The 12,841-nt window shown below is 33.6% G+C and overlaps 1 protein-coding gene across 1 annotated transcript in view; it reads left to right on the top strand.

Annotated features, from left to right (window-relative positions):
• The window catches only part of LOC142340586 (glutathione synthetase-like), a 494,803-nt gene that overhangs the window by 294,536 nt on the left and 187,426 nt on the right, over window positions 1–12,841 (top strand). The window lies entirely within an intron of this gene.

Below are 12,841 nucleotides of genomic sequence, written 5' to 3'. Positions count from 1 at the left end.
TGCATGATTATAGTTAAAGTAGCGTTTAATAAGTAGGGTTAAATCGAGTTTTTGTTATCTTTTGATGCCAATTAACTCAGTCACGCCTGATAAAGCTTAGCACTGACGAAAACGACGACAGACAAGCAATAACAGACAAACAAAACAACTACCGCGACAGCCGGGAGGGAAAATCAATTTTGTGGGAGCTTAAAAAGTCATTTTATTAAGGTGTCAGCAGCTTGCTGCCGAAACTAAGTCCTGAACAAAAAAGTATTTTAAAAAGATCTCAAATTTGAGACTAATTTTAAACCCAGACAAGGAGGATCACCAACTCATCGTGTAAAAACCAAAATGGCAAAGATGAAAACTGATCACAAAAAATAATAAATTGTTTCCAGCAGTCATTAAATATCTCCAAAATTACTTGTACAAATACATTTACAAAATTTGTCTGCGGCACAGGACTTTTAGGACAATAATCCGTTCTCAAGTGTCCGTTGCTTAATTTAGCTTGGTGACCAATAAAGAAAAAACAAAATCAAAAGTGTTCACCTATGTATCAGTGAATTTGAAAACAAAACTCAATTCCAGTTCAGGAACACATTTCAGCTGTAATCTTTGAACTCAAACAAAGTTCCGATTACGCAATCTTTGCCTAAAACATAATAATCTAAATCTAAAATTTATTGGCAAAACCTTTTCATTTCTGCCGTCAAAAAGTTTCAATCTTTTCGATGATTTCCTGTGAAAACCCTGGGAAAAACAGTGAAAATGATCTGGTTGGTTATTGTTTTTCTAACCTCTTTCCTTTGTTTAGGCAATTTTGCACAAAAAATATTTTTGAGATTGAAAAAAAACTCCGCTGTCTTCTTAAGTTCATAAAAGTTTTCGGGTACCTCGGAGGTATGTAACTCTGGAGCTTTATAAATCACATGTTTTTCTCTTAACTCAAGAGTGAGTTTTCTAAGTAAAATCAACCGTAGTATATGTTTGCTAATTAGTCTTTTTTTCGTAATGATTGTTACTGTCTTTCACGCGTATACGAAGACGCTTTATTGAGAAAATGACTGAACGTTTGTTTAAAAAGGTTTAAACATCTGCGTTTCTCGCAGAACATTTCCTACCTAAAAATGATAGAACAATTTGACAGAAGGTTGGCTTTGGCCACAAACTGATATGAGCGGTTTCTGAAAAACAATTTAGCATCTATCATTAAAGCTAGATAGCTGAAACTCTGTCTTTGCTAAATTTTAGATTTTTTTATGTAAGTTTTCATTACAAAATTTGTTCGTTTTCCTCACACCAAACTGTGCTTTTCCGTGCTTAGTCTCAGTTTGCTGTTTAGAACAGGTTCTTCTTTATTGTACAAGAGTTTGTTATAATTTTCTTCAAACATTCTTGCGCATATCTGCTTTTTACAACATTGTCAACGGCATGCAATAATACACTTTGGATCATCAAATCATTCAAGTAAAAATTGCAATAGAAGCACAAACACATTTTTTTTGTGTGGCATGCCCATTGCTATAAGCTTGAAATTGGGCTTTTATCATCAAATAAAGTAAACTGTTTTAAAACGGTTGTAAACGATTGTTCAAAAATCATTCTGAAAAGTTTTATAATGGACCCCGAAGAACGTATCTATTACATTTTTTCAAACAAACTACTGAGATCCACAACTCTTTCTTTAAGTCGAGAAAGCTGCAACTTGCTTGCATGCTGATGCTGAGAGATTGGATCTAAGTTCTTCAATCAGCGTTTCAATAGCATCGAAACTGTTCTTTACGCAACCTAAACCAAATTGGGTGTCTGGAGGATTTTCAGTAAAAACTAATCGGCTCAGAAAGTTTCTTTATAATGGAAGCAAGCGAATTGGCCTGAAAACCGATGTGATATCTCCATTGCCACTTGTAGGAAAAGAAAAACTTTGCAATTTTCAGACATTTCGTGTACTCTATGGTGTCTGCGCATTAAAAAAATTTGGACGTAGCTACCGTTGAACTGGTCTTGTCAAAAAATCAAGAAGTAAAAGTAGCTCAAATTATAGCAATTAAGGCTAAATTTGTTTCTAACGTTTTTCATTGAGCATTTTTCGTCACTCTCAGACAGTGGGCATAAAGCATACTTCGACTCCTCTAATTCCCTATTTCGACAACACCTTTTAATCGGAGTTGTCCTTTTATTTAATCCTAATTTTGTCTCCCAAAAAATTATACAATGCTTTACTTTGTCGGCCGGATAATTACACTGCTGAAAAAAATTCACCGCTTGTACTTTTACCGATTCGGTATTGGCTATTTTAAAGGCGTTTTCAATTGTTACGAGCTCTAAGCCACTTCTTTTGAGCTTTATTGTTATCACAAATTAACTTTGAGTTTTTCTATTGCAGGATGTACTATTGTTTGCTGTTTTTGTATTTTCGATGTTTTTGAAATGTTTTCTGGAGTGCCATCATGATCTAAGGATCGCTGTACTCTCTGTTGATCTGTTAGAGGATAATTTAACTTTTCCCTCTATAAAATATTAAGAAACCTGCAACAACGAATGGACTTCTGCTATTTGTCTAATGTTTTTGTTTTTTATTCTTGAAAAACAACGACGGTTTTCAGCTAAAACGTTTGCCATATTTTGATAATGCTTGCTATTCCTTAGTATTTTATCCCCAAATCGCCACAAAATACGTGTTTTGTTCTTGGGTCTACAAAAAAACTAGGCTGGACCAGCAAGAATTTGGTCAATATATCGGCCTCAATAGAACACTTTTGCCGAATATAAAAACACAAAAAACAAATGGGTTCTGCTATGTTTTTAACAGCAACTGTCAGCAGTTGTAGGGATTTTATCTCACTTTTCATCTCTCATACTAATTTTGTTGTGTATAAAGAAGAAACCAACAGATTGACTCCTTTTTTTGAGTCATGCCGTTAAAGTAATTTCTAGAATTTTAGAATATTGAGTATTATTTCTTGCTGTTACTCTATGTCTTCACTTTCGGTGAACAAAATTATTGACTATTTGCCAACACAATATGTTGCGGTTTTTGTACTTGTTAATTGCAGAAATCACTAAACACTAATCAAAATAAACTGCTTCTTCACTCCTTCGACCAGTCTTATCTTTTCGGTTTCGTCAGTCAGAACCGACAATAGTTTTTTGCTGAGCTCACAGGGAGAATGTTGAAAATTTTTTGCAAATTTAAAGTTAGTATTGTAAATTGAAGTGCTCTTTGGTAAAAAAAAACATTCATATCTGAACTTTTTTGATTTTTAAAAAAGAAGATTGATTCCTTCTCATCAAAGAAGCATATAACGATCTAGGTTTTGGTTACAGTTATGCAGCTGTTACTGATACACTTTGACCAAAAAAGGTCAGATTACGAGTTATTCTTCTGTTTCTAAAACAAATTTCAGAAAATCGCAAAAGCCAAACTAGAAAAAGATTCAAGTTTTTTAGCTCATAAATTCACCTTCAGCATTTTACAGCCTACAAATATGATTGAAAAATATGCTTGAAATAACTGCCAAAAGTTAAAGGCAAAAAATATTTTGTTACAAGTCAAATTGCTCATTGGAAAAACGCACTGCAATTCAAAGAAGCCTCCATAGATAAAAGGAGCAAATTAGTGGAAGCGTTTTTTACCATGTTTCTGTTAAATTTTATGAGGCTATAACGAATGGTCTCAGTTATTTTGTTTACTAGATTTTAAGGAAATGTTCAATAAGATCTTGCATGTGTATATAAGGCTCAAGAAAACAAAATTAAAATACCTTACAATAAAAAAAATTAGTATTTGCATGAATAAACGCGTTCAAACTACCACCAAAAAATATTCATGTAACGAAAAGGAAAATATAACGTACTTAAATGCGATTCATTTTTGTCTTATCAAACTGGCCATTGCTATATGAAGATATAGGCAAAACTCAGACCGCTGTCCAAACGTTTGTGCGCCCAAAATTACTCTGATCAGACCAATGTGTGCTCTAAAGGAGTCCCTCCTGATTAGAATAGTGTGCGCTTTGCCACCTCTGATCAGACTAAAGAGCGATCAAAATAAAATAATCAAAAAACGGTTTTATGAACAAATCTCTCAATTTCCCTGTAATATGATCCAATTAATATCAATTCCAAAAGTAATGCTGACGTTAGATGGTATTTTTAAAATCAAGCTGCGAAATTAATTTAAAAATTTCAAAAAGTTAAGCCAAAGTTTTAATGAGTAAATTTCAAAGGAAGGCTGATTTTAATACATTTACAGTTTAATAAATTTGTAGGTAAATTTACTTACAACGTTTGCTGGTAAGCCAAGTTTCAGGTAGCAATAAATCAAAATTACCGGCAAAGAATTATACGCAAAATTTGCCTAGAATACTTTACCAAGAGATTACCTGCAAACCCAATACAACAATTTCATAAAAGGTACGCAGTATCTGACGAGAAAGAGACCTTCAAAAACTCAGGTTAAAGTGAAGTTAAAACTTCTCAACGGATGATTAGAATGTTACAAATAAATGTCCGAGCCAAAAACTAGAAAACTTGAGAAAAACTTTCCGGGAATTTCATCTGCAAAAAATATTTCAATGTAATTCTACCTCAAAATGCAAGAAAGCTTTGCAGGCAGAAAAAACTAATAAAATTTTTGCAGCTAAAATCTTGGTAAATTTGCCTACAATGCAATTCTTACATGCGATTTGCAGGGATTGCAGGAACTATCGCGAAAAATTGTTTGGCGGGTAACACTGCAAACTCTAGGTACAATGCAGGTAAATTTACGTAGAATTTTAGGTAATTTATATTGCTTGCAGATAGTTTCTAGTAACTTTCATTAATTGATAATTTACGTGCAAATTCTAGGTAAAATGATCTGCATTTTTAATCAATTTTCCTGACTGTATATCAAAGAAAAATTATTCATTTTTTGAGAAGGCTTTTGCTCGAATAAAGACGTTAGATGAACGGGGTTGGACGCTCAATAACGATCCTCAATGCCTTAGTTAAATCGGCTTCGTTAAGTTTTTGCTAGCTTATCTACCGCAAAAATGAAAACTGCTCAACCTCCTCATTACTGCTGAAAGGTATATAAAATCGTCACGGCTCTCTCTCTCTCTCTACTGCCTTTATTTAGGCCCACGGTAAAGGTTTGTGCAATTATTCCTCAGCTACAATTGATGCCCTCCAAAGTTTCCCTGAGATTACCCATATCCATCTTAGTAATTCATAAGTATGGATAACGCAAAAAACTCCACGTGGTTTCCATGAATATCAAAAACAAGTTATGAGGGCCGCCTTGGAAAATGAAGAAACCAAACTTCATTTTTTAATTCTAAAAAAGTACATTTATTGGTACGCGTCAAATTGAAGCTCAAAATTTGATATGAGAGAAGTAATAGTCATCCAATTTTCAAAATAACTGAGAGCGCTCAAAACACTTATGTGATAGTCATAGCGGCAAGGTTGGTTAATAATATTTTATGTTATATTTTGTTATTATATTTTGCAACACCTATTCTGCGCCACAATTCATTTTTTCTGTGATTGCCTCACCATGACCTTTGTAATTATTCTAGATTGTTTATTGTCAAAACACAACCTAGAAACATTGAAGCACTGAAGAACTGACTCACAAATAGCGTATAGTTTGAAGACTCCCAGCTGTTAGTTTTAACTAACTTTGTTCAGTAGAAAAAATGAAATTTGGGCTATGCATTGATTGTACCATTGTCTATCACCTCTGTGCAAATTTAAAAACCAGGAGCAAAAAACTTACCGAACAATACTAGCCTGGTGATAGGAATTTATTACAGCGTAATTTGTCAAAAATTCAAAAAGAGAAACCATCGCTCAAAAATATTCATAAATTGACTGATGTTCCAATTTTAAAATCGATAAAAATGTTAAGAAATATGAAACTAAGATCAAATAAACCCCGTTAAAGGTCAAGCGTTCTGTCAGTTTTAATTCAACCAGCTTGTTACCATATCTATCGAAAATTAACAATAATGATATATTAAGATGGAACTTTAAAATTTGTGCTCTCTGATTTCTAAAGTGTTGGTACCGAACCAGCAATGTTAGAAAACGACGTGAAACATAGATCGTGTATGTTTTTGAGAGTGACGTAAAAACTGTCCCAATTTCCACGTGAAGAATAATAATTACATTCAACACCCAGCATGACACCATGTTTGGTGATGTCTACCCCACAAAAGTTGCACCTGGACACGGATGCAAGAACCCATTTGAAATCGCACATATTTTGACGGAAAATTCCACAAATCTGTCGATTGAAGTCCCATGCAAGAAGCACAAATGCACCCACGTTGAGATCATAAATTATTTGAAGCGCATCCAAAGACCGGAAGCCGTGCTCGACTGCAGGAATCGTTTCAGTGCTGTCATTTGTAATAACTGTGATATCCGTGCTTTGACCAAAAGTCATCGCAAAAATATCTCTCCCATGGTTAAGACAGAACAATTTAGGCTTTGAAGGCACTTTCAACTCACGCATCGCTGTATCTTGCTGAAACGGTTTGATAACATTCGTGTCACTATCGTACACTAGACAGTTCACTTGACACGCACTTGTGACGTAACAAACAACCAGATTATTTCGAAGGAGATCAGGGAAAATTGGTTCAACTGGCATCTCGGTGCTGTTCGGGTTTTGCAGTGGTCTGGCGAGATAGTAACCATCAGGTGCTTCAACCACAAAGCATTGTTGGTTCGCATGACTTCGATTAGCGTAACCATAGCAAGATCTGATGGTCAGAGCTTTTTCATTTGCAATTGAGGCAGGAAATTTTTGCATTCTTTGATTGCTGTGGATATAAACCATCCAGTTGTCATCTTCGTCAAGTCCAACTGGAAGGACCACGCCATTCAAAAAAGCAATTGTAGTATTCAGTTTGCAATCAGCCGGTAAATAAGAGGAATAGCCGTATTTGCTAAAATTCACTTGTCTGTAATTGAGTGTTTTAACAGTCGGCCAAATCATAGTGTTCAAAAACACACTCAATGCATTAGAAGCATGGCTCCTCATATTTTCATCTCGAACATACAGAGGTTGGCAGAACACGTGAGAGTCTAAGGTCGATCTCTGCTCTTTCAGAGAATCATCCAAGCGTGAAATCATGTTAGTGAAGTTATCCACCATCACAACATCCGATTTGGTGAGAACTTGACACAAACTATTGTTAAGCGCTTCTGAGTTCTCGATCTGTTTCGCCACAGTTGTCCTGTCATGACCTTCTAGAATCTTCTCATGCTCTGCTTTGAAACTGGCGACAAGTTGATTACATTTCGTGGCCGATGTTCCTTGCGCTAATAATTTCTTGATCAGTTCTCGCATGAAACCAAGCAAAACTTCTGCTATTTCATCAGGAGAGCATAAAGTCGAAGCTTCGTTCATCAAATCTCGACAGTCCAGTTGCAATTGCTGACGATGCTTCATATCTTTGGATAAAGAATCGAGTTTGCTCACGTAACTGAAGACCTCGGATCTGACATCTTTACTCTTCTTATAGGCAGGAACACAATTGTGATTTAGATGGTCAAGTAAGCATCGACTACACAGAACACACTTGCACTCTTCTTTCTCACAAAAGTATTCGTTTATCATCCGATGTTTGTCGCAAACAGTCACCTCGTAACCATTAATATCCTCAATCGTGTGTTTTCGACATGCACAAGGACTAACGCAACCAATGCAGTTCCAAATTTTTTCAGATTCTCCAGTTTTCTCTGAGCAAGTTCTACAAGAGTAGACAGTTTCACAGGATTCAAGATTTGTCTCGATTTTGCAAAATGAGCAAATGTTTCTATTAGCATTAATTGAAGATGTTGACGTTGATGTTCCAATTGATTCGGCCATTTTAATGAGTACAAAAATCCGATCATACAGAAATCACAAGCAATCAATAAAATTTGACGATTTCTATTGAGTTAAACTAATTAACTTGAATGCTTAGCACAGAAACTTTAACAGAGCTCTTATTTAATCAACATTATCTGGACTGTGGTATGTTAACAATAATTCATAACGATTTAGTTTTTGTCTACTTATTGTTCCGACCCCACTTGTGGGGGGGAAACTATATACTCAAATGGGTTTTTTTTTGTTCCGTGAATTTTGGCCGACCGATATATTCATCGTAGAGAAATGTGCGTGGTATCATTAAAAAGCTCGTCCAGCGTAGAATTCGGAAATAAAAAGTATTTTTTGAATTTCGATTTTTTTCGAGGAGTTATCGAAGTTTAAAGTTTCATGTGAACACTGGATATTTGGTTCACTTTTGTTCACTTTTACCGTAATTTTCGTTCGAATTAACGTTTTTTCTACGAAAAATTTAATTCAAAACTAGACTTCACGCAAAAAAGTAAATCAATTTTAGGTTTTTAATAGACGAAAGGAGATAATAAAGACTAGTTCTAGTCTTAGAGGGAAGTTTAATATATAAAAAAATTCGAATTAGGTTTGGGAGCTCATTTTTTAGAAAATTTTGCAATTTTTTTGTTTTTTCAAGTCACCTAGAGACTACTAGACATTTTAATATCGAGGTTCCGTTAATGACAAACCTCTTTTACGATCAAATGAAGCCCAATGAACAAAAAATTTGTTTCGAAGGGATCGCTCATTTTTTTTTGGACTCGTATCTCAAATTTCGTAATTTCAAATGAAATTTTGATTTATTTTTTGAGGTTTTACTAAAGTTTTATAATCTTATGACATAAACTTGTTGACTAAAGGTGCAATAGATTTGCTAATGAGCATTAAGTGAACTTATTTAGTGCTGTGAGTGGACAGCTAATGGCTGTTAAGACTTTGAAAATAAATATTCGAAAGTTTTTTAAAATTAGTAAATCATAAACTTATTTTTGTGAACTGTAAGTTCGTCTCAGTAAAAACAGGATTTAACTCCTTCATACCACTGCAACATAAGTTAATCTCATTGGCGGCTTTATCAAATAACTATTGGTTATACGTCTTCAATTCCACAAGCTTTCAAAATTTTTTAAAATTTTTTGGACATTTTGTTTTATAGGTTCATTTTGAAATCTTATCACGTCATCCTAATATTGATGGCTACATCTTCCTTTAGTGAAGAAGTCCAAAGGATCATAGATAAAACTTTCTGAGGAAAAAATATGGTTTAAATGGCTTCAACACTTTCTTCTCCCAATTTTCTAAAGAAATTTTGGTTTTGCCTGTATTTGTTGTTTTTTTTTCATAGTCATAAGACATCTTGTGATGTCTTATTGGTTACCTAGGCATTATCAACATCCTTGTATTCACATCGTGGCATAGCTGAGCGTATCCATTGAATTCCTATGAAAGCTTTTGAGTTTAATATCTGTTAAGACTTTAGAAAAATTTTTCTATTTTTTTTAACATAAATCAATCTTAAGCTTATTTTCGTGGATTGTAAGTCAGTCTCGGTAATGACAGAACCGCTTTTTTTCTACATCAGCAACAATTTATCTAGTTAGCGGTTTTGTCTTCTAACTATTGGTTTTTTTGACTTCGGTGCACGAGTTTTCATAATTTTTATAATTTTTGGATTTTTTTTTAGTAATTTTGGTTCCTTTTGAAATCGTATTACATTATCCTAATATTGATAGCTCCCATTGGCTTAGTGAAGACGTTCAATGGATCGTTGAAAAAGTTTTCAGAGAAAAAAGCCTATGGTTTAAATAGCTTCGACACTTTCTTCTCTCAATTTTCTACCGAACTTTTGGAATTTGCCTGTTTTTTTTTGTTGTTTTCATAGTCAATGACTTGTTGTAATGTCTTATTGATAAATTTTGAATGACAAACATCCTAGTCGTCACATCATCTAGGCATAATTTAGCGTATTAAATGCCTGCCGTTGAAAGCTGTAGAATTTTTTGACTTTGATACTATGGGTTTTCTCAAAAATTTCGTGGTTTTGATGTATTTTTCTTTGCCATACGACTTATTGTGATGAGTTATTGATGTCACATGAATGAAAACTATGATTGCTATTTAGTGTGAGTGATCGAGGCAGAATTTAGTGTGTTTAATTAACTTAAAATGTAGCATTTTTTTTTTAATTCAAACATCTATTTTTGTTATCTCTTCATTTGGTTGACAATTAAGTCAAAAATGTAGATGAGCTCGGGTCGGAACATCATGTGTGAACGCACATTAACGAGCCGCCTTGTTATTAGCTTTATAGCCAAGCACGATGTCGACATAACAAAATACACATCGCAGATTTCAATGAACCTAAACTTTGCTGCTCTTTAAACACAGTTCGTATTTAACGAAGCAATCTTAGCGAAACGGTGGGCAAATGTCAGTCACATGTTCTCTGTTGATGGCAGTCTGATCTCTGAACCAACAATAATTCATCATTTTTCCTCGTAATGTTTATATGTAAACAAAAACTGACCTTGAAGTATTTATAAACAAAAAAGGGGCTTGGTAATTCGCTTTTTCGTATAAAATTCCGACCCTGCTCGACCATATTCTTGGTCCTGACAAATCAAAAGATAGAAAACTTTCAAAATAATGAAGAGCAGTTCGTGCTTAAAACTTGACATGTTCTCAAATTAGGAAAGATTTTCATACCAATGAAGTCTAAATGACATTGGTTACTTTCCTCTTCACTTAAATTTCACAAAACATATTTTTACAATTATGACGCTTGGTTGCCCCTTTTTTGTTTCAATTCGATTTTCTTTCTAAATTCAGATTTTAGGAGAGAGTGGAAGTCTAGAAATCACCGAAAAAAGTTGCTATTTTACTGCTTGACTCGTGATCTGATGGTCGCAACGAAAATAGAGGAACACCAAAAATTTTTTTAATATAAAAGCACTGGACCTTATTGATAATCTAACGAAATTGACGGAGAGAGGCAACAACATGACTTTCAAGAACGCAACATTAATGCCATCCCTCGATAATAAACAAAACATATTACACAAAAATTTGCAAAAATAAGAAAGAAAAAATCTGGACAAAAGAGCACTCCATTTTGTTTTAAAAAATAATGTTGTTTAATTTTTTTGTGACCAGTAAATTGACAGTACATAGTAATCAATGAGAAATAAAGCGAAAAACGACGGGAAACGCGAAAATTGTATATATAAAACTCAAACTTTTGCTGAAATTTAATGGCGTCAAAAGTAAAACAGTAAAAAGTATTATTATACACATTAAAACACGAAACCCCATTAAAAAGTTTTTAAACACTTCAAAGGATTTACATTTTGAGATCTACAAATATTTATTTCTACCTGCATTTTGTTATAAAGTAACAAAAACAAAAAACAAGTCAAACCAAAAACAACAAATAAAAGCAAAGTGCAATAAGTATTAGATTTTTTCCAAAAAAATGTCATTGTCCGAAAATTTAGGTTAATTTGAAACACGAAATCACTAAGATTACATTGGAAACCTGCTTTTATTTTGAAAAAAAAACAGGACAACAAACGACAATTTCTGATAAAACTCAAACTTCGACTCTTTCAAAACAAGTAGTACCAAACAATTTTAGACGGAGAGTAAAACCACAAAAATAAATTGATTAGTTCCACGAGATATCACATGCCAAGTTGTCACTAACGAGACTGTTATGCAAATAAAAAGCAACAAAAATGGCAATCATCAAAAAAAATTAAGAGCATTTTCAAAATCATATTTTATTAAGAAAAATGGACAGTATAGTCCACAACATTAAAAAAATTTAATCAAGTTTCCTGGAAAACACAATGGGACAGTTTTCTAATGAGACGTAATGATAGGACAACACAACGAAGAATAACTAAAGTCATAACGCGAAAATTCAAATTTCGAAAATTCTCGAAAATAGATAGCATCAAAACAATAAGCTATTGGCTAACTGCACTATAAATTTTAATTTATGCCTATTTTAATCTCTATTTGTCGGGTCAATAATGAACCTAAGAACTCGAACAGAACAAATTGTGACCAAGTTCAAAATTTCACGAAAAATTTGCAAAACGGTGATTTCAAAATCATAAATAGAAGTAAGATGTTGCGCTAAAACAGTAAATAAACGTATGCCTAATTAAATCATCAATTGGATCGGTAATCGACGACTAATAGAGAAAAGCCGACAAAAATTACAACAAACTCTGTCGGAACTCAAAATTGACAAAATTATGTTTGCGGCAATTCCCAGCTCACAATCCCACTCACAATTCTTCACAATGAAAATATCGATCGGTCAAAATTGACTGATCCAAAACGAATGCAGTTGATTGTACAATCCCTCCACTAAGGGGGTTGGGGTGGGAACAACTAAACATAAATCTAAATTCAATTTGCAAACTTTAAGAAGCTAAAATTGTTAAATTGTTCAAAAAATTGGATCTGTTCCGAATCTGCCTTAGAAATGAAACGTTCATTCGTTCCTCAACTATCATAAACTGTCAAAAGGTCATAATATGAACTCGCATAAACGGTGCAGTGCGTTTTATCTCCTTCCGGTTGCTTTCATGAATTATAGGCAAAAAGGGGTCATAAATGACAATGTACAAATAATGAAATAATTGCGAGTCCGATCCTATAAAACATAGTAAATCATATAAAAAAAAATAAATTCGGTTTTCAAATCTAAGGACATGTTATTGTTATTAAAACAGTCATATCACTTAAATTTGAGAGGACATCAGAAGGCTTATATAGCCTAGTCGAGTGATGCCTTGAATCAGCTTTCATCAGCAATTAATAGCGACCTGTTACAAGTAATTAAGAAAAAATAATAGTGGCAACGAAAAATAAAAAAGTTAACAACCAACAAAAAGCGAGACAGTATGACAAAAATACTATGGGTAACCTAAAAGATAAGCGAAAGCAAGTCAACATTACCTT

The sequence above is a fragment of the Convolutriloba macropyga genome, chromosome 6 (genome assembly GCF_964194025.1).
Source record: "Convolutriloba macropyga chromosome 6, txConMacr16.3, whole genome shotgun sequence".
NCBI classification, from domain to species: Eukaryota; Metazoa; Xenacoelomorpha; order Acoela; family Convolutidae; genus Convolutriloba; species Convolutriloba macropyga.
Note: the sequence above shows the minus strand (reverse complement) of the source record. Positions and strands in the feature narration are given on the sequence as shown.